Source organism: Cibotium barometz, chromosome 40 (assembly GCF_041138505.1).
Source record: "Cibotium barometz isolate CiBa-2024 chromosome 40, ASM4113850v1, whole genome shotgun sequence".
In the NCBI taxonomy this organism is placed as follows: domain Eukaryota; kingdom Viridiplantae; phylum Streptophyta; class Polypodiopsida; order Cyatheales; family Cibotiaceae; genus Cibotium; species Cibotium barometz.
In genome coordinates this window covers 18671541-18693654 of record NC_141085.1, presented here as the reverse complement: position 1 = coordinate 18693654, position 22114 = coordinate 18671541, and positions in this window count along the sequence as shown.

The following is a 22114-nucleotide window of genomic DNA, read 5'->3' as shown; positions in this document are numbered from 1 at the left end:
TTGAAATAAAAGATCCACAATATAACACGAAACAATAGGAGTGTACATGATTATGTGTAGGAGATCAAAGCATGTGTAGATGCATTGGCATCTATCAATGCACAAATGGATGATGATGATTTGGTTGTTGTTACATTGAAAGGTTTGGGTAAGGAGTATAAATCATTTAACACTTCCATCACTATGAGAAATGGTGATCCTCCATACTTTAAAGAGTTGATTTCACTACTTATTTTCAAAACAGTTATTCTCTGTAACAAAATCTCATTATCAGTCTCTGAAGACTCACATCATACTCTATTAACACATTCAATTGTTCCTAAAACACTTGTTTCATCTCATCCAGCCATTTTTTAACTATGTCAACTGTCTTTTCCCTCTTCATGAGTTGTTGTAAGCAATACAATTTGTTCCTCATCTACTCTCAGCTTATCCTAAAAGGATTTTTCCATAATTTGCATTTGCTGCTTTAACTCCTCAATCTAATTAGTACCATGTTTGGTAGTATGTAACTCCTCTTGCAAACTCAACACCTAAGATTCCAGCTCCTTTTACTTTCTTGATAAAGCTTGCATATCAATGATCAAAGAAACTCTACACTATCTGCATTTCCCTTCTTGCCTCTATGGATATTATATCTACAAAATTGAAACTAGAAACCTTTTTTTTGAATGAATCCTCACCTTAGGAGCTTGAGGTGTTTGATCTAGGCTATCCCCTCTCTTAAAAAAATTTAACTTTGACCCTTTATTTAACACATTTAGATCCAGAGAATTAACCCTTGTAAACTTTTTTTGACTGATTTGAATCATTCATTTTGGACAGTCCCTCCACCACGACCTCCTGATGAGAATACCCACTGTGCTACAGGTCCTTTATAAGTCTACCCCAATGCAGGACCTAATGGTGGTTCATCAATATCCTCTTTAACTTGATGTGCCCCCAAAGAATTATCAAAAGAAAACTTGTCTTCTGAAATAAATCCAAGAATCTCAAAGAAAGATAGCTCCCCTATAACATAAACATATTTTCCACATATACTGAAAAAATAATGCAGCCAATAAAGCAGCTATCCCATTGTGTGATATCTAGGTATACCCAAAAAAACTTGAAACGAGACTAACATGCACTTCTTCACTACCCGAGAATTATTGGTGTCGGCCTCCATGACATCCTCTTCATCACACTAACCATTCATCCATGACACGCCCTTGCTCTTACTCTGCTGCCTAACCCTAGGACTTCTTCATGTGACCTGCTTGCTCCCCTTCATGCTTGTAGGTCAAAAATGCAAATCATGCAGTAACTCTAGAATGCTGCATGTTCCCCGAGTTTATCATTCTCAAGGGCATGCAAAAGATGTGTAATTTGATGATGAGTATCGTCCCTTGATAGAGACTTGACCTATCTCTGAGTTCTAGAGGTCTCTTCTAAGAGTAGGGTTACAACAATCATTACTCCCCCTGGGTGCTCAACCCCGACTACCCTCAGGTGGTCGGGTAGATACACATAAAAAGCAAGATGAAATGATAAGATGGGTGTCTACTCATATGGTGACCCCTCTTTTACAAACAGATGGCTAGGGTAGTGGTGATAGCTTCTTATTGCTCATGCTGATGTCGATATCGTGGTAGCCTCTTGGTTGCTATGACCTTGACTCCACTTCTTGTTCTTCTTGTCGATGATGTTTCCTTCTTCACTTTGTTGGATTGATTTTTGGCTCTCGGTCTTTGCTCTTTGGCTAAACTCCTGGCTCTTTGACAACTTCTTTGGTGTGGATGTCATTCTTCTTGTTGCCACTTGATGCTTCTTTTGATGCTTTTAGTGTGGATTCCATGATGTGTGCTATGGTTATCTCATGCATTTGTGCTTTAAGCATGCACATGATAGTGTTTAATGCACCTTTTCTTTGCTTTTGATGCTTATGCACATGTATTTTTCCATGATGAGTTTCCCAAGGATTTAACCCTTCCCCAAATGATACCTTGAAGTGCAAAATGTTTGCCATTTGAGAAGGTCTTACCAAAATGAGCTTGAGTTTTACTTCACTAGCAGTGTCTACTCTCATACAAGGTTGGCAATATGCTCTGGATTTTCTTGTAATGACGATTTCAAGCTGATGAAAAATGATTAGAATGCAAACTATGTGCTAGAAATGCATTAAATGCAGTACAAAAGTACTCAGATTGAGCAATGCAAATGGATGAAATGAACTTGGATGTAAGAGAGAGATTCCCACAATAGATTTACACCCTACTTTTCCAATTTTGAACTGTAATTGGCTCAATTTTTGCTAATACTCTCTAATAGTGTACTAATGATGATGATTAGTGCTTAATCAAAGTAAGTGGTCAAGAAGATGGAGGCTCAAATTAAGCTTGTGAGAGATCCATTTATGGGGCTTTTAGCATGAGGGTGCTCCCCTTAAGGAGTAGGTAAGATTAGGTAAGATATGCTCAAAGGAATCTAGCTCAATCTACACAGAAAAGTGCATATCTTCAATAAATTGGCGCGCGATTGGTTTTTTTCATCTAGCGCAGTGATCCGTGGATGAAATCTCATAAGATTTGAGATATTGGATCCTTGCAGCATTGGCAACAAGCACCTTAGAGCATTTTCCCCAATTTAACTCAGACAATGTATGCTTCAAAAAACCAGTCAACTAAACGGCGGTAAATTCATGCTACTGATGGCAAGATTAGCTAAATGGTGTGGTGTGAAGTGGCACCTTGGTGTGCTGAGAGTACCTCCAAAATGTTTGGGCAATAGCTAAGAGAATGATGAGAACAAAGCACTACAATTTAAGCCACAAAAGGGAGATGAGAATAAGCTTATAGATAACCTTACTAATCAAGTGATTAGTGATAATGATGCTAGTGAGAAGCTCAAGAAGAGAGGGAAGGCTCTGATACCATGTTGAAAGTCATGGATATCATTTACATAATCAAGGTGATTAGTGCTAATCCTACACTAATCTAATGTGATTAGAGTGAGTTAATCTAAGGTGGATGTAATCTAAGTTTACTCATGTGTAATGAATAAGTGCAATAGACTCAAGCAGCACAATTAGGTTACAAGATTAAGACTTGTACTCATAAAGAGGCTTGATATGTGTGCAAGTGATATGATTTCATTGCTTGAAATGGCCCCCTTTTATATGAGGAGGTACTCCCTTGGGCTTGTATATCAATGTGGGATAAATCCCTTTGCTCATGTGGCTGCATGCTGTGCTTTGCACTTTCTTGGCTTCTCATTGCTTGAAATGGCCCCCTTTTATATGAGGTACTCCCTTGGGCTTGTACGTCAATGTGGGATAAATCCTTTTTCTCATGTGTCTACATGCTATGCTTTGCACTTTCTTGGCTACTCATTCTCACTCCCTACCTCTTCCTTGTGCTCTTTGGCACCACATTTCTCAACACAATGAAAGGGAAAGATATAACAAAATGTATGATGTGGTGTGCTCCAAATTACCAAAGCCTATGATGAAGAGGGATGAATACATATGGCTACTCAAGTAGAAAATCTATGGTTCAAGCATGATGGTGAACCATTCTTCCAAGCCTTGTTTTCATTTAATGGTAAAGGAGTCACTTGTGTACAACTTAAGGAATGGCTTCACAATTGGGAGGTTTACTTCTATGCATTTCCTTCTAGTGGAGACAAAGGCAAGGTGGAGGTAGTGACTTCACATTTCATGGGCAAAGCTAGATCTTGGTGGTTGCAAGCAATGCACAAGCATGTGTGGTGTTAGGAGAGTTTAGCCATGAAGTTGTGTAAAGCTTTGTGACTATCCATGAGAAAATGAGCTTTAGAGCAAGACGCATGACACTTCTACATAAGAAGTCTTTGTCTAGGTATGCCGAGGAGTATTGGTATATTTATTTCTTTCTGCCAAACTTCAAGGAGAAGGAAGACATATATAATTTTTTACAAAAACTAGATAAAGGTTTCATGCAAATGGTTCATTGCATTACGGAGAGTGATGATAACATTGTTCTAGATGAAATTTGGTACTTTTGCACAAGCCAACTTTATCTTTTACTGTGTAATCTACAAGGAGTTCACTTCAGTCCATACCTTCTGTTAGAAGCCACTCTTATGAGAACACTACAAGTGAAATCAAGATAGAGAATCAATGTCTATGAATTTTTTATGCCATCTTTTGGTTTACCTCTTGATTTGAGCAGGGATGGAAGAGCTATTATGCATTCAATTTTGTATGATGGTGGCTTTACAAAAATCAAAAGGGGATATCCATTCACTCTTGCATTTGGTCAATGCATGGATTATGATTATGTGGGGCTTTATGAGCACATTATGAGAGTCAAGACACTTGCTATAATTTTTGGACAACAAGATGAGAAGAAACCATACACACATTAATGCAAAGATTTGGATTTCAAAACCATACACACATTAATGCAAAGATTTGGATTTCATCTTGAGTTCCGATTACACCTCTACATTTGCACTAATTTTATGGAGGATTTGTTGGATTTTGATGATAGTATTGGAAGTGGGGATTCATGCATTGATGTGGATGACGATGACACATATGTTAAAGACCATGTTGGTGAAGTGACACTCTATGACAATGCATTGTATAAGCCTTACTCAGATGAGAAGTGGATGATCCATGATAATGCATTGTATGAGTCCACCATTAGGATGGAGGTTGCACATGAGGAGGACCTTGTTTAGAAAATTTCATTTGATATAGAAATCTAATGGTGGATGTGCCACTAGGATTTCATTTCAATCTGAGGTTTCTATAAAACAAGAATTTCTTCTTGTGGGAATACTTCAAGGGATGAAGGAGATAACGTGGATTACAATGAGGTTTCTTTGTACACAATGGGGGCTATGAATGCATTTGTGGACAAATGTGGGCATGTGTATAATGATGAGATATAAGAAGAGTAAATGCATGTGTATAATGATGAGATATAAGAAGAGAAAATGCATGGTTCTCTTGTTGAGGAGAGCAGCATTGATAGTGAGGCATATGAAGAGGACTATTTCAATAAAGAGGGCAGCCGTGAAGATCTTGGTAGTGAATGAAAGTCAAGATGCATATGAGTTTAGTGAGATTGAAGACACAAATATTGAAGACTATCAAGATTAAGATGTGGATGCTATTGAGGGTTCATATGCTTATGATCCCTCTATGATCCTTATGTTAATGGTATATACATTGATGAAGCCTATGCTTATGATCCATGTGTTGATGGTATATTCATTGATAATGCCTATGGGTATGATCCACATGTTGGTATATCTATGATGGGGACGATGCATATAGTGAGGATATCACTTTAGAAGACCATGGTGATCTTTTATTGGATCGAGACCTTTAAGGAATTCCTTTTGATCCAAATGGTCATTTGGACTCATTACACGGGACTTCCTTTCAGTACATGTGGCTATGCACGTATGTATATGGATCGATGACTCTTGGGACATCCATTTGGCACATGTGGATACATGAATAGCCTTGCCATCGACGATAGGTTTCGACATTGGCCCTTTGATCCAGGGGATTCTCGAGCCATTATCTTAGGGTGTACATAGCTTTGATTTCAATTTGACCCAGGCAGTTGTCTGGTTATCTTTATCTTTGATGGTACACCTTTATCCTTTCCATTCAACCCTAGCAGCTACATGACTCATGTGGGGGTTAGGTGGATCCATGTGGTATAACTTTATCCTTTCCATTCAACCTTAGCGGCTACTTTACTCATGTGGGTTAGGTGGATCTATGTGGTCACACAACTCATGGATCGATTTTTGGCTTTTGTACATAGCCTCTTGTATATGATGTGTGCACGACCACCCTTGATTTCAAGGATGTGTGCTGATGAACACCCTTTGATTTATATCCATTCAACCTATCAGGCTACACGACTCATGTGGGTTAGGTGGATCTATGTGGTACAACTTTATCCTTTGGCAACTACATGACTCGTGTGGGTTAGGTGGATCTATGTGGTCACACAACTCATGGATCGATTTTTGGCTTTTGTACATAGCCTCTTGCATATGATGTGTGCACGACCACCCTTTGATTTCAAGGACAAAATCATTGTAGGAGGAGATGGTTTGTAATGCAGAAAATTATGTGCTTAGATGTATTGCACTTGTATATGTGGGATGAAAGCCTTGAAAGCCATAGGTGCATAATTTGGGACATAGGACTTGGGTTTATGGGGGCAGCCCATATGTGAATAGTCCTATGAGTAAGTGACTATATAAGTAGCTTATGGGACATATAAGTCACAAGATGTCCCATAAGTGACTATACAAGTCACTTATGGGACATCTTGTGTACCTTCATGATACCTTTTTGATATCTTTTGATATTGAACCTTTACTTAAGGCTCATGGCTCAAGGATCCACAGTGGTATCCCACCCTTATGTGCATTCTATGTGATGAGTGCTAGAATGTATGCACTCTATCCCTATTGAGTGTTAGGATGTGTGTACTCTATCCCTATTGAGTGCAATTTCATTTCTTACATGATGCAATAAATCAAAGTTGTATGGATAGCACCAAGAACCCAGTATTTCATGCTCGCTTGAAGCACATTGAGATACATTATCAGTATGTGCATGAGCTAATTATGGATGGAGAGGTGGAGATTTTTTACTACCCGTGAGATGATTATAGAGAATTGTGCATTTTTACAACGGCTTTGGGAGAGATTTGCTGGAGTGCCATCTTTATCGACTTAGCATTTTCAGACCGAAGAGGTAGTTCACCTACAGGTGGACATTAAGGGAGGGTAGTGGAAAAGAATTTTCTCAATGCTCCACCCTCATGTTATTTCTATTGTTGCAAAAACTGATGGATGTGCTCTGTTTTGTAAGGCCCCTTTATGAGGAGTAGTCGTTGTGGTGGTTTCCCAGTTTAGACACTGGATGGTAGATGTTTAGGAGATGTCTTATGTAGACTTAGCACTCTACCAAGTAGGATATACATGCTTATGCAGGCAATGTGACCACATTAGTGATGGATAGCAAACTAAGGACATATTATTCTTGGGGGACCTCTCAGATAGCCATGGGAGTTGCTTAGTCGTAGTCTAATATGTTCCCAGTTGGATATCATGGTCAATTGGTCATTTTGGACCAAGTCATAGGTTGGCCAACGTGGCCAACCTATGTCCATGCCGACCCGACCCTAGGTACTATATATAGACTAATTTGGCAACCTTAGTTTATCATCGAGTTCATTTTGTTTGAGCACTCTTATAAGCTAGACATCCTACGTCCAAAGTCTATCTAGATCTCACCATCAAAGCTCCTTACCCAATGCACACAAGTGGGTAGACACCATCAATTTTTGCAATCAAATTTTTTAAAGCAATAATATTGTTTACTCTCCACTTTTTTCTGCAATTCAGTGCTTTGTATTATGTTGATCCATCTTCTTGTTATTGTGTATTCTTACAAGATTGACATAACACATTCACTATGCTGGCAACGATGTACTCATCGAGGGATTTTTGAGCTATTTGCTTGAGAGGGCAGTCAATTCACTAATCAAGTGATCAATGGAACACTTCATACACCATCTATCCAGAGGTGGTGGGCTAGTAGTAGTAGCTACTTTTGGGTTTTCTCTCATTGGGCAATTGGTTGCTTATCTAAAGAAGGCTAGGAAAGCTCGCCTTGGTGCATTGATATCGCTATTGGTCTATTGATGCTATTTGCATTAGGGTAGTCTCTCAATTGATACAAGTCATGCATCAAATGTCTAGGTTGTACCATATGATGCTCACCACCCCTTAGTGGGATTTCCCAGCTGCTAAGTTTGGGTGCTCAACATAAAGTCTGGTATTTTAGGAGTTTTGTCAACTTTCAACTGAGTCTCTCTACCAACCTCATAGGAGTGGTTCCTAGGGCTAGTTAAGGAGGTAACACTGGAGGTGGGATCTCTATGTCCCTATACATATTCCTAAGTGCAATCTAATTTTTACTTAGGTAAGTTGTGTCTGCATCATTAGGAGCTGATACTCGAAAAGTTAATGGTGGTTATGGGGGTGTTGGTAATGCTAGCACTCCAAATATCCTCATCATTCTTTAGGCATGGTAGCAGCTAGTTGATTCATGATTTCTATATCTTCTACAATATCCATGCTACTAGTTTGCTCTTACTTTGAGGACTAGGCATTCATGGGCTATGTGGTTTGATTCTACATATAGCATACCATGTTAATTCTTGGCTTTTGATGTTGGGTTTTGTCTTGGTCACTGATCCTAACCATAGGCTTTCTGTGCTTGGGATGCCCATAAAGTTATCATCGAATTCTATGGCTAGCATTTGATGCCTTTTAACATATCATGTAGTTGCTTACTTCTTAAGCCTTCCAAGAACAACAAGATCAGCCTTGTTTAGCTTGGTTTTTCCTCTATGGGGAGGGGGGACACTTGATGTTCAAGTTCTTGAGACAATTGATGTAGTCTCTTACAGTCTCATGTTCAAGCTACTTGAATTAGTATAGTTGGGTTACTTACTGATCTATGCTTGACACCTATCTTAGAGAATCTAGTTGTGAACATTAGCTCTAAAATCTTCCATGGTTTCCCTTAGGGAATCTTCTAGCAATTGAAAACAAAGCATAGCATCATTCTCTAAGGTTAATCCAAAAACATCCATCTTGGTTCATGCATCAGTCACCCTTTCTATAGTACAAATGTGTTTAAATATAGCTAGAAACATTCCTCAATCCTTCAAACTTTGAAATCAACTTGGCTATGAGAAATGGTCTTATCCTAGGATACATATTTTTCTTCCTCTCTCAATCCCTTGGTTGGTCTCATTAATGCCAGAATGGTATCATTATTTGGGGTTACATGAGTTTTGAACTTGGTCTCCATTGGTTCAATAACTAGCTCTTGATCCATCATGGTCGTATGTCTAGGTTTCATTCTAGGATGTACTTGCTCACATATAGGTTGGCACCCCTATTCTAACGGTATAAAGCATGAACGTGTCATCAGGAATCCATATAAACGTGCTCCTTGACATGTTAGTATGCTTAAGGCCCTATTATCTAGGCTCTCACCTCTCACAGTTCTGATTTTATTGGTTTAATTAGGATGACAGGCCTAGTTCTTTTCAAAGGGATCTCACCTAATAGTTCTCACCCCTATGGAAGCTGAATTCTCCTTTTGGATTGGGTCTAATGTGGAGGGAAGCCTCACCTTAGCTCCGTGTTTGCAAATTGTATCCCTTGTGAATGAAAATTATCCCCTCGCCCACTACACTTCCTAGTCTTAAAATGATTTCCTCAGGAGAGGTCCTGACTTCACTTGACCTCGAGGTCCTATGTTCTAGGTCTATGTTCGATGGGAAAGCTCCCCCTTGCCTAGACCTTTTCATCCTCACTTCCTCAACTGCTCTCAAGATGTATATGTTACCATCCTCATCTACATATATCATATGATCACGTGGGATGATCACACCTACTAACTAGAGGTGCCTCTGAAAACTTGTGGTTTCTCTCTGCGACGTTGGTAATACTAAAGAGATTGCCTTGGGCATCCTCGTATTGGCCTATGTCACCTTAAAAGAATTTGTTAAATCACTATAACCCTCCCTAGAAAGAATCTGTTGAATCACATTCGGAGGTTGAGCAGTTATCGACTCTATGCAAGCTCTTGAATTCTTGAGGACTCTATGTGGCCCTTGCGCCCTATCAGCACATCAAATGATCGAATGCTGGAGGAGTATCACGTAGGGATATACATATTTCCTCTAAATCTACATAAATATCGTGTCCATTGTGCAAAGCAACGATAACTGTTGGGTTATCTAGATTTGTGGTTCACATCATGGCATAGTTGAAAGTGACCATCGCTCCAAGTGTGCTATGGGAACCTTTGCAATTTCATGATAACCAAAGCGATGTAGCACATAGGTTTTGTTTGTTGGTTGCATACAAACTTGTTTCTAATTTTCTCAAGGCTCATCTCTCTCCAGTGGGATGAGCTTCTTGGGCTCCTCAGTGCTTCTTTATGATTTAGCCATGAATACATGACATTCTGCACACATGAATTATAAATGAAATACATCATACCTCTACCTTGATGTCCCATACCATCAAGAGGTATAACTCCAATCCAATAGCATGTAGCTATAGTGTGAAATGGTAGGTGAGTAGATATGGACCTCTACACAAGAGACTGGATAGCCTAAGCCTCCAAGCCCTCAAGCCTCCCTTGAGTATGCTCCATGCCCCTATTATATAGGAGGGCCCTCAAGTGACGCTTGACTTTCCATTTCCCATGTGTGACCCTTGGATGCCTAAGCTTAACCTTTAAGGTTAGTCTTAACCCATGCTCCACTAGAGCTTGTTCCCATGCTCCCATGCTCACAAGCCTAATGTGGGTTAGTCTCCTAGTATATGCACACATAATGTGCATATAACATAGCACACATAATGTACATATAACACACTTCCCCTCTCTCAAAACATTGCACTGAACAATCTCAACCTACTCCCAAGTCGAATCCTCTATTTCCCTATCTTTCCACCTAATTTTAACCTCAGGGATTAGTCAACTACAAAGTCTCCTTTCCCTGAATTCAAGTACCTTATCAGGTTCATGTGGAACATAGGATAAATAATCGACTTCAACGAGTTCTTGAGGAGTAACTGTGTTATCCTCACCTCCCAGTTCTCTTTCAATCTATTGATATGAAAGACTGGATAAACTCTAACATGTGGAGGTAGTTTTAAGTTCAAACGCAACCGCGCCAATCCGATGTATAACTCGAAAATGGACCACAATATCTAGGAGATAAATTCGAGCATTTTTCTATTGACAAAGTCTGAGAATCTTTAAGAATATTAAAATAAACCAACGCTCCTGGTTTAAAAGACTGAGATAAGCGTCCCCTATCAGTATGAAATTGTACTCAATCCTGAGCACTCCTGATAGAATCTCGAGCTTCGGTCAGTATTTCCTACATATCTCGCAAGAAATCCCTCAATGCATCAAGCTCGATGTCCTTAAGACCGACATCAATAGGTGCCCTGGGTTCATACCCATACATAAGTATGCATGGACTAAAACCAATAGCCGTATATTTAAAACTGTTATAGGCAAATTCCATCATTGGAAGATATTTTTCCCAATATGATGATTTTCTAGAGACATATGCATGAAGCATATACTCTACAATCTGCTTCATACGCTCTGTTTGCCCATCAGACTGCGGATGATCAGAGCAATTCACATTCAAAGTAACTTCCTCGTTGTAAACCATTCAGAATAAAGTAAGAAAACATGGTATTATAACAGCAAAAACCAGGGATTCATCGGCACCCTGACATACCCACATCTGCACATGGAATAATCGACATCCCGAGTTATCCATATCAACATAGAGAGTCATCAACGTCTCGATGAGTCACATATGTTCACCTGTAAACCTATCAGGTTGATTATATAAATCACCTAAAATACGGAACTAGAGAAAGAAATGCCAACAAAGGAAAAATCCAAATTTCTTTATCTGAACACAATAAGATAAACTTGTTTGAACTCTAAAGAAAGAGATTTCAACAAGTGAAAATGCCGACGAGATTTTCCTCTCATCAAAACATGCAAGCTATAGATAAAAGAAGTTTATCTAGAGAATGCCCATACTATAACTTCTAGTGAATTTAGAAAATGAGATTGTCTTTGAATGTTGAGGTCAACATGCTAAGTGATGTAAGCAATGCAACAATCTTAAGCCCAAATTACCCCATAAGATAATATATGTGAGGGATCACTAGCGTCCCATACCACCATGATACCATCCATACATACCTTAACAATTTGAAACTCCCTAGTATGCCGTCTAGGAAAATATGAATAAAATCCTTTATAAAAGGAATAAGATGGCCTTATCCAAACTTTCACATACTAAAACATATCCTCTTGGAGTAAAATATGGAGCTGAGATGGAGGAGTGTGAGGGGCTACTCTCTCTTGCCAAGTACCTGCATCTTGAAGTTGTTGGGGTTGCCTTCCATGTAGGAAGTGGGGCTTCAGATCCCATGTCATTTTCAAATGGAATTGCCCATACTACATCAAGGAATAACTCTTTTTTCGAGTACATCATTAGAAAAGAAATTGAATTATTGGCACCTTTCTAATGATAACTACCCAATAAAAAATAAAGTTAGGGTAGAAAAATAACTCACCTAGATACATAAGTAACTAGGTATCCAAGTTGGAATATGTACAAAAGTACAAGCAATATACTCCAAAATTAAGTGCAAAAAACAAAGGCAAATGCTACCTTCAAAGCACGTGATATTATCCAAAAGATCAAAAGATTCTTATAAAACCATGGATAAAAGCATAGAAGCTCCTCAAATCCATGACAACCATAGTTGATCATAAAAATCAATGCATACCATATAATGGACATTAATCATGCCAAAAGAAGCATTAAAATTGGTGGCCAACTCATCAATCTGGAGTATATGAACATGTTGTTGCTCAAGCAAAACTCCAAAGTAAGCAAGTGAAACACATGTGTGTAGCACTCAATAAAAAACCCTAGACACAAGTGATCTAGGCAGAACCTAATGAGTCCAATAAAACTTGAAAAATATCCAATAAAATCCACCAAAACAAACCGATCAACTAACCCATGATAGAATTTATCTTAGGCTTAAGAAATTAAGCACAAACCACACTTAAACAAGTGCAAAATAAATTATCATGGGAAAGTGTCAAAGGTGAAACACAGTTTGAACGGAGATTCTAGCCCATCATTGAAGAACATGTCCAAAAAGAATGGCTAAATAAAGGTAAAAAATCATGAAAACATTATTTAGAATTAATCCAAATAAAAAATAACTACTAATACGAGATACAATCGTATTCATAATAAGTGAATAACCCGCAACTATCTAATGTCAGCACGAGAAAACGTACTTCAACATTAAATAATCCTCGAAAATATTAAATTCTCGAGAAAAAGAATTATCATGATTTTTTCCTAATTTTTCCAAATTTTATAGGGCCTCAAAATATAATAATTTTGAATTCCACCAAACCTATCTTATGGCATTCCAAACCTATATTTTTCCAGAAAATTTTAGCAATTAATTTTGCCAAAATACCATTGATATTTTATGAATACCAAATTTTAGGATTTCTAAAAATAATTTCTAGAATATTCCTAATTTTTCTTGAGAATCCCATCGTTCACAAAATTTCCAATTCCACCCGACAATTCTCAAATCCAATGAAAATTTTTAATTTTAATGGATTTTTTAATTTTTTGGATCAAAAAATATATTTTAAAGGAATTTGAATGGTCACAGGCGCCCGAATGGATACACCACATGCCAAACACCAACCCCACAATTTCTCGAATTTTAAAATAACCTTTTTCTAATTTTCAAGAATTTTTAAAAAAATTTAAATTACCCCGAACACATTTAGAATACGAACGGTCAAAAAATTTCGGAATTGCAATGGTTTTCTCGGAATACGGAAAGCCAAAAGTTTCGAGAAAATGAAAAGACAAAAAAAATCGGAATATAAAAGGTCAAAAGTTTCCGAAGTACGGAAGGTCAAAAGTTTTTCCGAAATTCAGAAAGCCAAAAGGTTTCGGGAAAGCAGAAAGCCAAAGGTTTTTCGGAAGATGGAAAGCCAAAAAGTTCCAAGAAGAAATTTTCAAAAATTTTTCAGAGAATTTTTATCTCAAATTTCACATTTTCTGGCTTTTTTCCAAGCTTTTTTTAAAAAAGATTTCAAAAGCTTTTTTTTATAATAGAAAACTTATTTTTTAAAAAAAATAAAAAAAAGCTTTAATTAAGCTTTGTAAAGGTTTTGATTTTTTAGGAGGGGCGATTTTTTCACCGGCCGGCTAGCTGCGCGCAGCCCCCCCCCTCCCCGGCGCGCGGTTTGCGTGCAAGGAATGAGAGAGTAAGAAATTCCCTCTCTCCTCTCTTCTTTCCTCTCCATCTTCTCCCTTCCATTTCTCTCTCTCCTCCCCTCTCTGTTAACAGAGGGGTTAACTTTAATCATTTGATTAAAGTTTTTAATTAAATATTTCTTAATCATAATTAACATTAATTATAATTAATGTTTTTTTAAAAAATCCCTTTTAAGATAAATTCTCACGAAAAAAGAAGAAAAAATCAAGATTGAGAGGCGGAGAGGATCCCACGCACACGGAAGAGCATTTCATGCATCAACATGATGTCCCCTATTGCATTTTTTATCGCAAACCCGTGGAAAAACTCGTTAAAATGTATAAAAAATATATTTTTAATCATAAAAAATACTCAAAAAACTCCTAAAATTTTAGAAAAAAATTTCTAAAAATTCCAAGAATTTAGGGAATCCATTCTACCAAAAATATCCACAATAAAATATGTGGTATTTTCATAAAAAATTTCCATTAATGCTTATTTTAAACCATAAAAAATAAGAAAAAATAGCATTAAACTCACAAAATTAAACTATAAAAAATAGGAAAAAATAGCATTAAACTCACGAAATTCTCCTGTAACGTTGATTCGTCCATTGAATTGTAGTAACACGTGTTCCAATCGCCATATCGATGATCCACGTGTAAATCATCAACATAAATCAACAAAATAATATTTTTATTAATAAATATTAAAATTTACTTCAAAAAAATCAACAACAATTAACTAGAGATTGCTCTGATACCACTGTTAAAACCCTAAGATCTCTCTAGATAATTGTTATGCATAAACATGCATAAATCAGGCATAAACTCAACCACCCAACCACCCCCAAGCCCAAGGGATGTACACATGAATTATAAATGAAATACATCATACCTCTACCTTGATGTCCCATACCATCAAGAGAGGTATAACTCCAATCCAATAGCATGTAGCTATAGTGTGAAATGGTAGGTGAGTAGATATGGACCTCTACACAAGAGACCATAGCCTAAGCCTCCAAGCCCTCAAGCCTCCCTTGAGTGTGCCCCCTATTATATAGAAAGGCCCTCAAGTGACTCTTGACTTTCCATTTCCCATGTGTGACCCTTGGATGCCTGACCCTAACCTTAACCTTTAAGGTTAGTCCTAACCCATGCTCCACTAGAGCTTGTTCCCATGCTCCCATGCTCACAAGCCTGGGTTAGCCTCCTAGTATATGCACACATAATGTGTATACAACATAGCACACATAATGTACATATAACACTAAATGACATATGGATGATCAAAAAGTTAAACGATCTAAACTTGCATGATCACAAATGTGGCAATCTGTGTGGATTGAGAGGGACCAAGCTCACATGCACACACACACAAATTGAGACACACAAGAGTAAGATAGCTAGAATAGTTCTTCTAGATAAGTAAATATGAGAAGTGATAGTCCAATGCTCTAGGGTACTTAAGTCCCACCACCTAAGAGGGTGGTCCCTTCCTAATAAGAAGGTAAAAAGTGATAGTACAATGCTCTAGGGTACTCAAGCACCACCACCTAAGAGGGTGGTCACACACGGGGAATGTAAGGTCCACACCCTACTAGCTGGGTCAAGGGGGATCCTTTTGATAGGTAGCTAAGTCCCCTAGTCTCTGATTGACAACACCTCTATATCTCAAAAATATGAGGATACAAAAAAATAGAGGGACCTAACTCTATTTTGTAGGGAAAACGTAGTCATTTAATAGGAATCTATTCCTCCGATCGAACGACACTCAACGTGTGTGATCCAGGATGGAACAAGTCTATACTTGGTTCATGGAAGCCAACGTCTTTTCCTCTTTTCCATACAAGTCATGGTCGATGGCTCATTGCCCTAAAACGTTGTGAATCTTAAAATAAATAAATCTGTCGGAAAGTTACCAGACTTATCGGGTCCACCCATCCATAGGTTGGCACCGTTAAGGCATCCATCCACCCACTCACCCATTCATTTTTGTTATCTAATTAGGTCCAACCACACTATGAAACGTATAAAAATAGGTTCTTTAACTAAAGAAATTCCACAATGATCCTTAAAATAGCCTTTGAAAATAATAATATTTACATCAAACAATTCTTACAAAATGTTCGCAAAAGAGACCCTGAAACTGGGTCAGCAAAACCAGATCCAGGCTTCCATATCCATGTCCATAGACATATCCAAACCAAAACCAAACCACCGATGATCTAGAATTCAATATTCTAGCCTCAATCAACTAGGCATACCTCACGAACCATACCACCATAGCGAGGGCCAAGCTGGCCTGTCACCCCCTCATGCAGCGTTACTTGTATCAAACCCTCCCGTTGCTCAAAGGGGACATCTACTCATGAGGTGGGCTAATTCACCGCACTAGCCTAGGCCCGTAGAACTAGATAGCATCCATAATCACATGTCCACCCTTGCGGGGTGGAAATCCAATTCCCAATGGCATATAGGAGGGGATATTCTCAATGTACTTAAGGCCATTTATGAGGACAAAAGTGGCAATTCTCCATATTGAAACCTTAAACTTTTCTCTACTTAACTTAAAAGAGAGGTGCGATGCTTCTACAATGCTAGTCATAATCGTTATAGGTTTATCCAATAAAAATGTAATCTTGCTAAAGCTAAGAATCTTAACTTTAAGACCCAAAAAGAAGAAGTTGCTCATTTTTAAGAGAATTAAAAATATGGCCAACTCGGTTGTTGTTTGCGTGACAATTTGTTATGGAAGGGCTGAAGTCATTTTCATAGGTGCATGCTTCCTCATTTCCACCTTGAATGTCGCACAACTCTTCAATTCAACGACGTTTTTATGCTATAGTAAGGCCCTTATTCACTGAGAATAGAAAGAGAGTGGGGTGGATATGAAATTCTAGACATTACTAGGATAGAGAAAGAGGATTCTAACAGATCATACGGATCTGGAAATGGACACCATTTGGGCTTCCAAATGCTTGCCTAAAATCTAAAAGAGAACAAGGCTTAAGCTCTCACCTTTAAGTATCTTCACATGGAGGGGATCTACATACAACCATAATGAATTGCCTAAGCTATACCTGCAATGGATATGCCATATTGTGCTTAATGTGCAATATTAACAATGGGTATGTTACAAGGAAAAAAACCCTTTCTAGCAGAAGGTAAAAAGTTCCTATGTATAAGAGTCCATTCACACCAAAATGACACCAAAACGACCACAAGGTATACATAACACGTGTAACAAACCCCCTTGTTGGAGAGTGAATGATGTAAACGTATTTAGGGAATAGCATATCAATCCCTAAACAGTAGTACGCCTAAATCCTTGCAGAAGACTTCAAACTTCTCTCTCTCGAAAGAGCTTTCCTAAATACATCTGTGACATTGTCATGTGTAGACACATACACCATGTTGATCTCTCTAGCATGGAGCCTTTCTCTAATATAATGATAATACACCTCAATGTGCTTTATGTGAGCATGGAAAACTTGGTTCCTCAATGTGCTTTATGTGAGCATGGAAAACTCGGTTCCTCAATGTGCTCTATGCGAGCATGAAAAATTAGGTTCCTCACAACTGCCATTACACTCTAACTATTAGTGTAGATAGGAGTGGAGGATTGTTATCCCACATGTAGATCTACCAAAAAGCGTCAAAGCCATACACATGCAACTATAGTTATAAATGTTGCCATATACTCAGTCTCACAACTAGAAGTGGCCATAGTAGGCTATTTGTGTTGAGCCATGATATGCATGATCCACTAAGGATAAAACAGTTGCCACTGTCTAAGTGCCTTTAAGATAAGGAAAGACATGTTTCATGGCTACCAATGCTTTATGTCGGGGATGTGCATAAATCTGCTCAAATGGGAAACCCCAAACAAAATATCCAGCCGATTATTACATAAGTAAATTAAGCATCCCACAGCTTTTTGATAAAGAGAGGCATCAAATGGGAAACCCCAAACAAAATATCCAGCCGAGTATTACATAAGTAAATTAAGCATCCCACAGCTTTTTGATAAAGAGAGGCATCAAATGGTTCTCTAGCATCCTCTAGTGAAAATCTAAATCTGATTTCTACAAGTGTAGAAATAGGCTTACAATCTTCAAACTAAAACCTCTAAAGAAGTTAATCAATGTACTAGGACTAATGCATGAAAAGACCCCCCTATAATTGATATAAATTTTATGTTGAGATGATAGTGCAAAAGGCCTAGATCAATCACATCAAATGAGCATTGCAAGTTAACCTTTAGGGATGAAATTTTCTCCTCACTAGGACCAGTCAAAACTATGTTATCTACATAAAGTATAAGAATTATCAGATCCTCCAACTTTGCGAACATAAAGCATGCTCTCTATATTAGACTTGTTGAAACCAAGAGTAATCAAATGAGCATGAATTTTTTGGTACCCTACATGTGGTACCTCTTTCATACCATACAAGGCCTTACTCAAATAGCATACCTTTCCCTCTAGACCCTTATGGGTGACATAGACTTCTTCCAGTAAATCCCCATTCAAAAAAGTTGTTTTGACATCCAACTGATGCACTTTCTAGTCAAAGTGTGCTACACTAATGCAATGACACAATGTATGGTAGTGTTATATGCACATTATGTGTGCATATACTAGGAGGCTAACCCACATTAGGCTTGTGAGCATGGGAACAAGCTCTAGTGGAGCATGGTTTAGGACTAACCTTAAGGGTTAAGGTTAGGGTCAGGCATCCAAGGGTCACACATGGGAAATGGAGAGTCAAGAGTCACTTGAGGACCCTCCTATATAATAGGGGCATGGGGCACACTCAAGGGAGGCTAAGGCTATGTTATCTTGAGGCTAGGTTATCATATGATGTTCTCTTATATAGAGAATTATATCTACTCACCTACCATTTCACACTATAGCTACATGCTACTGGATTGGAGTTATACCTCTTGATAGTATGGGATATCAAGGTAAAGGTATGATGTACCTCATTATAATTCATGTGTGCATCCCTTGGGCTCCGGGGGTGGTCGGGTGGATAAGTTTATGCCTGATTTATGCATGTTTATGCATAAAAATTATCTAGAGAGATCTTACGGTTTTAACAATGGTATCAGAGCAATCTCTAGCTAATTATTGTTATTTTTTCTTTTTTTGATATTTTTTGAAGTAAATTTTAATATTTACTAAATAAAAATATTATTTTGTTGATTTGTGTTTGTGATTTGCACGTGGATCATCGATATGGCAGTTGGAATGCGTGTTTCTTCTATTCAATGGATGAATCGACGTTGCAGGGGAATTTCGTGAGTTTAATGCTATTTTTTTCTATTTTTTATGGTTTAAAATAAGCATTCATGGAAGTTTTACCAAAATTCCACATATTTTATTGTGGATATTTTTGGTAGAATGGATTCCTTGAATTTATACAATTTTTAGGAATTTTTTTCTAATTTTTTAGAGATTTTTAGAGCATTTTTATGATTTAAATATATATTTTTTACATTTTTACGGGTATTTCGTGGATATTCTCTGCCAAATTTCTACTAAAATGCAGAGTGGGGTAGTCAATTGATGCATGGAATGCTCTCCCATGTGCGTGGGATCCTCTTCGCCTCTCAAATCTGAATTTCTCTTCTATTTTTCTCTCTCGCGTTGTGTGAATGCCTCTTATTAGGCACAGTTTGATTAAGCTTAATCATGATTAAATTATAATTATGATTTGAAAAGGTTTAATTCTGGAAAAATATAGGTTTAGAATGCCATAAGATAGGTTTGGTGGAATTTAAAATTATTGTATTTTGAGGCCCTATAAAATTAGGGAAATTTGAAAAAAATCATGATAATTCTTTTTCTCAAGAATTTAATATTTTCGAGGGTTATTTAATGTTGAAGTACGTTTTCACGTGCTGACATTAGATAGATGCGAGTTATTCACATATTATTAATACGATTATACCTCGTATTAGTAGATATTTCTGTTTGGATTTATTCTAAACAATGTTTTCATGATTTTTTACCTTTGTTTAGGACATATTCCTTAAGTTTTCAATGATGGCTATAATCTGAGTTCAGAGTGTGTCTCACCTTTGACACTTTTCCATGATAATTTATTTTGCACTTGTTTAAGTGTGGTCTATGCTTAATTTCTTAAGCCTAAGACAAATTCTATCATGGGTTAGTTGATTTGTTTGTTTTGGTGGATTTTATTGGATATTTTTTATTTTTTATTTGAACTCATCAGGTTCAGCCTAGATCACTTATGTATAGGGATTTTTTGATGAGTGCTACACACATGTGTTTCACTTACTTCCTTTTGGAGTTTTGCTTGAATGACACCACGTTCATATACTCCGGATTGATGAGTTGGCTACCACGTTCATATACTCTGGATTGATGAGTTGGCCACCAATTTTAATGCTTCTTTTGGCATGATTAATGTCCATTAGATGGCATGCATTGATTTTTATGATCAACTATGGTTTTTATGGATTCGAGGAGCTTTTATGCTTTTATCCATGGTTTTATAAGGATCTTTTGATCTTTTGGATAATATCATCATGTGCTTTGAAGGTAACATTTACCTTCATTTTTTGCACATAATTTTGGACTATGTTCCTTGTACTTTTTTACATATTCCAACTTAGATACCTAGTTGCTTATATATCTAGGTGAATTGTTATTTTTCTACCCTAACTTTATTGAGTTTATTGGGTAGTTATCATTAGAAAGGCGCCAATAATTCAAAATTATTTTCTAATGATGTACTTAGAAAGAGTTATTCCTTGATGTGGTATCAGGAATATAGAGACAGGTTTTAGTATGTGAAAGTTTGGGATAAGGCCATCTTATTTCTTTTATCGAGGATTTTATTCATATCTCCTAGACGGCATACTAGGGAGTTTCAAAAATTGGTAAGGTATGTATGGGTGGTATCATGGTGGTATGGGACGCTAGCGATCCCTCACATATATTATCTTATGGGATAATTTGGGCTCAAGATTGTTGCTTTGCTTACATCACTTAGCATGTTGACCTCAACGTTCAAAGACAATCTCATTTTTTGAATTCATTTAAAGTTGTGTGGGCATTCTCTAGATACACTTGTTTTATCTATAGCTTGCATGTATTGATGAGTGTAATCTCGTCAGCATTTTCACTTGTTGAAATCTCTTTCTTTAGAGCTCAACGAGTTTATCTTGTTGTGTTCATATTAAGGAAATTTGGATTTTTCCTTTGTTGGCATTTCTTTCTCTAGCTCTGTACTTCAGGTGATTTATACAGTCAACCTGATGGTTTACGGATGGACATATGTGACTCATCGAGACATTGATGACTCTCTATGTTGATACAGGTAACTCAGGACGCTGATAATTCCATGAGCAGATGTGGGGTACATCAGGCCGCCGATGAATACATGGTTCTTGCTGTTATAATGCCATGTTTTTTTACTTTATTCCGAATGGTTTACAACAAGGAAATTACTTTGAGTTGAATTCCTATGATCATTCGTAGTCTAATGGGCAAACAGAGCGTATGAATCAAATTGTAGAGGATATGCTTCGTGCATATGTCTCTGAAAAAGCATCAAATTGGAAAAAATATATTCTAATGATGGAATTTGCTTATAACAATTTTAAATATACGGCTATTGGTTTTAGTTCATTCATGCTTATGTATGGGTATCAACCTAGGGCACCTATTGATGTCGGTCTTAATAAGGACATCGAGCTTGATGCATTGAGGGATTTCTTACGTGATATGCAGGAAATGCTGATCGAAGCTCGGGATTCTATCAAGACTGCTCAGGATAGGGCACGGTTCTATGCTAATAGAGGATGCTCAACTTGGTCTTTTGAACCAGAAGCGTTGGTTTATTTAAAGGTTCCTAAAGATTCTCAGACTTTGTCAACAGGAAAATGCTCGAATCTCCTAGATATTGTGGTCCGTTTTGAGTTATACATCAGATTGGCACGGTTGCGTATGAACTAAAACTACCTCCACATGCTAGAGTTCATCTAGTCTTTCATATATCAGTGGATTGAAAGGGAAACTAGGAGGTGAGGATAACACAGTTACTCCTCAACAAGAACTCATTGAAGTCGAAGATTTATCCTATGTTCCACATGAACCTGATAAGGTACTTGAATTCAGGGAAAGGAAACTTTATAGTTGTCTAAT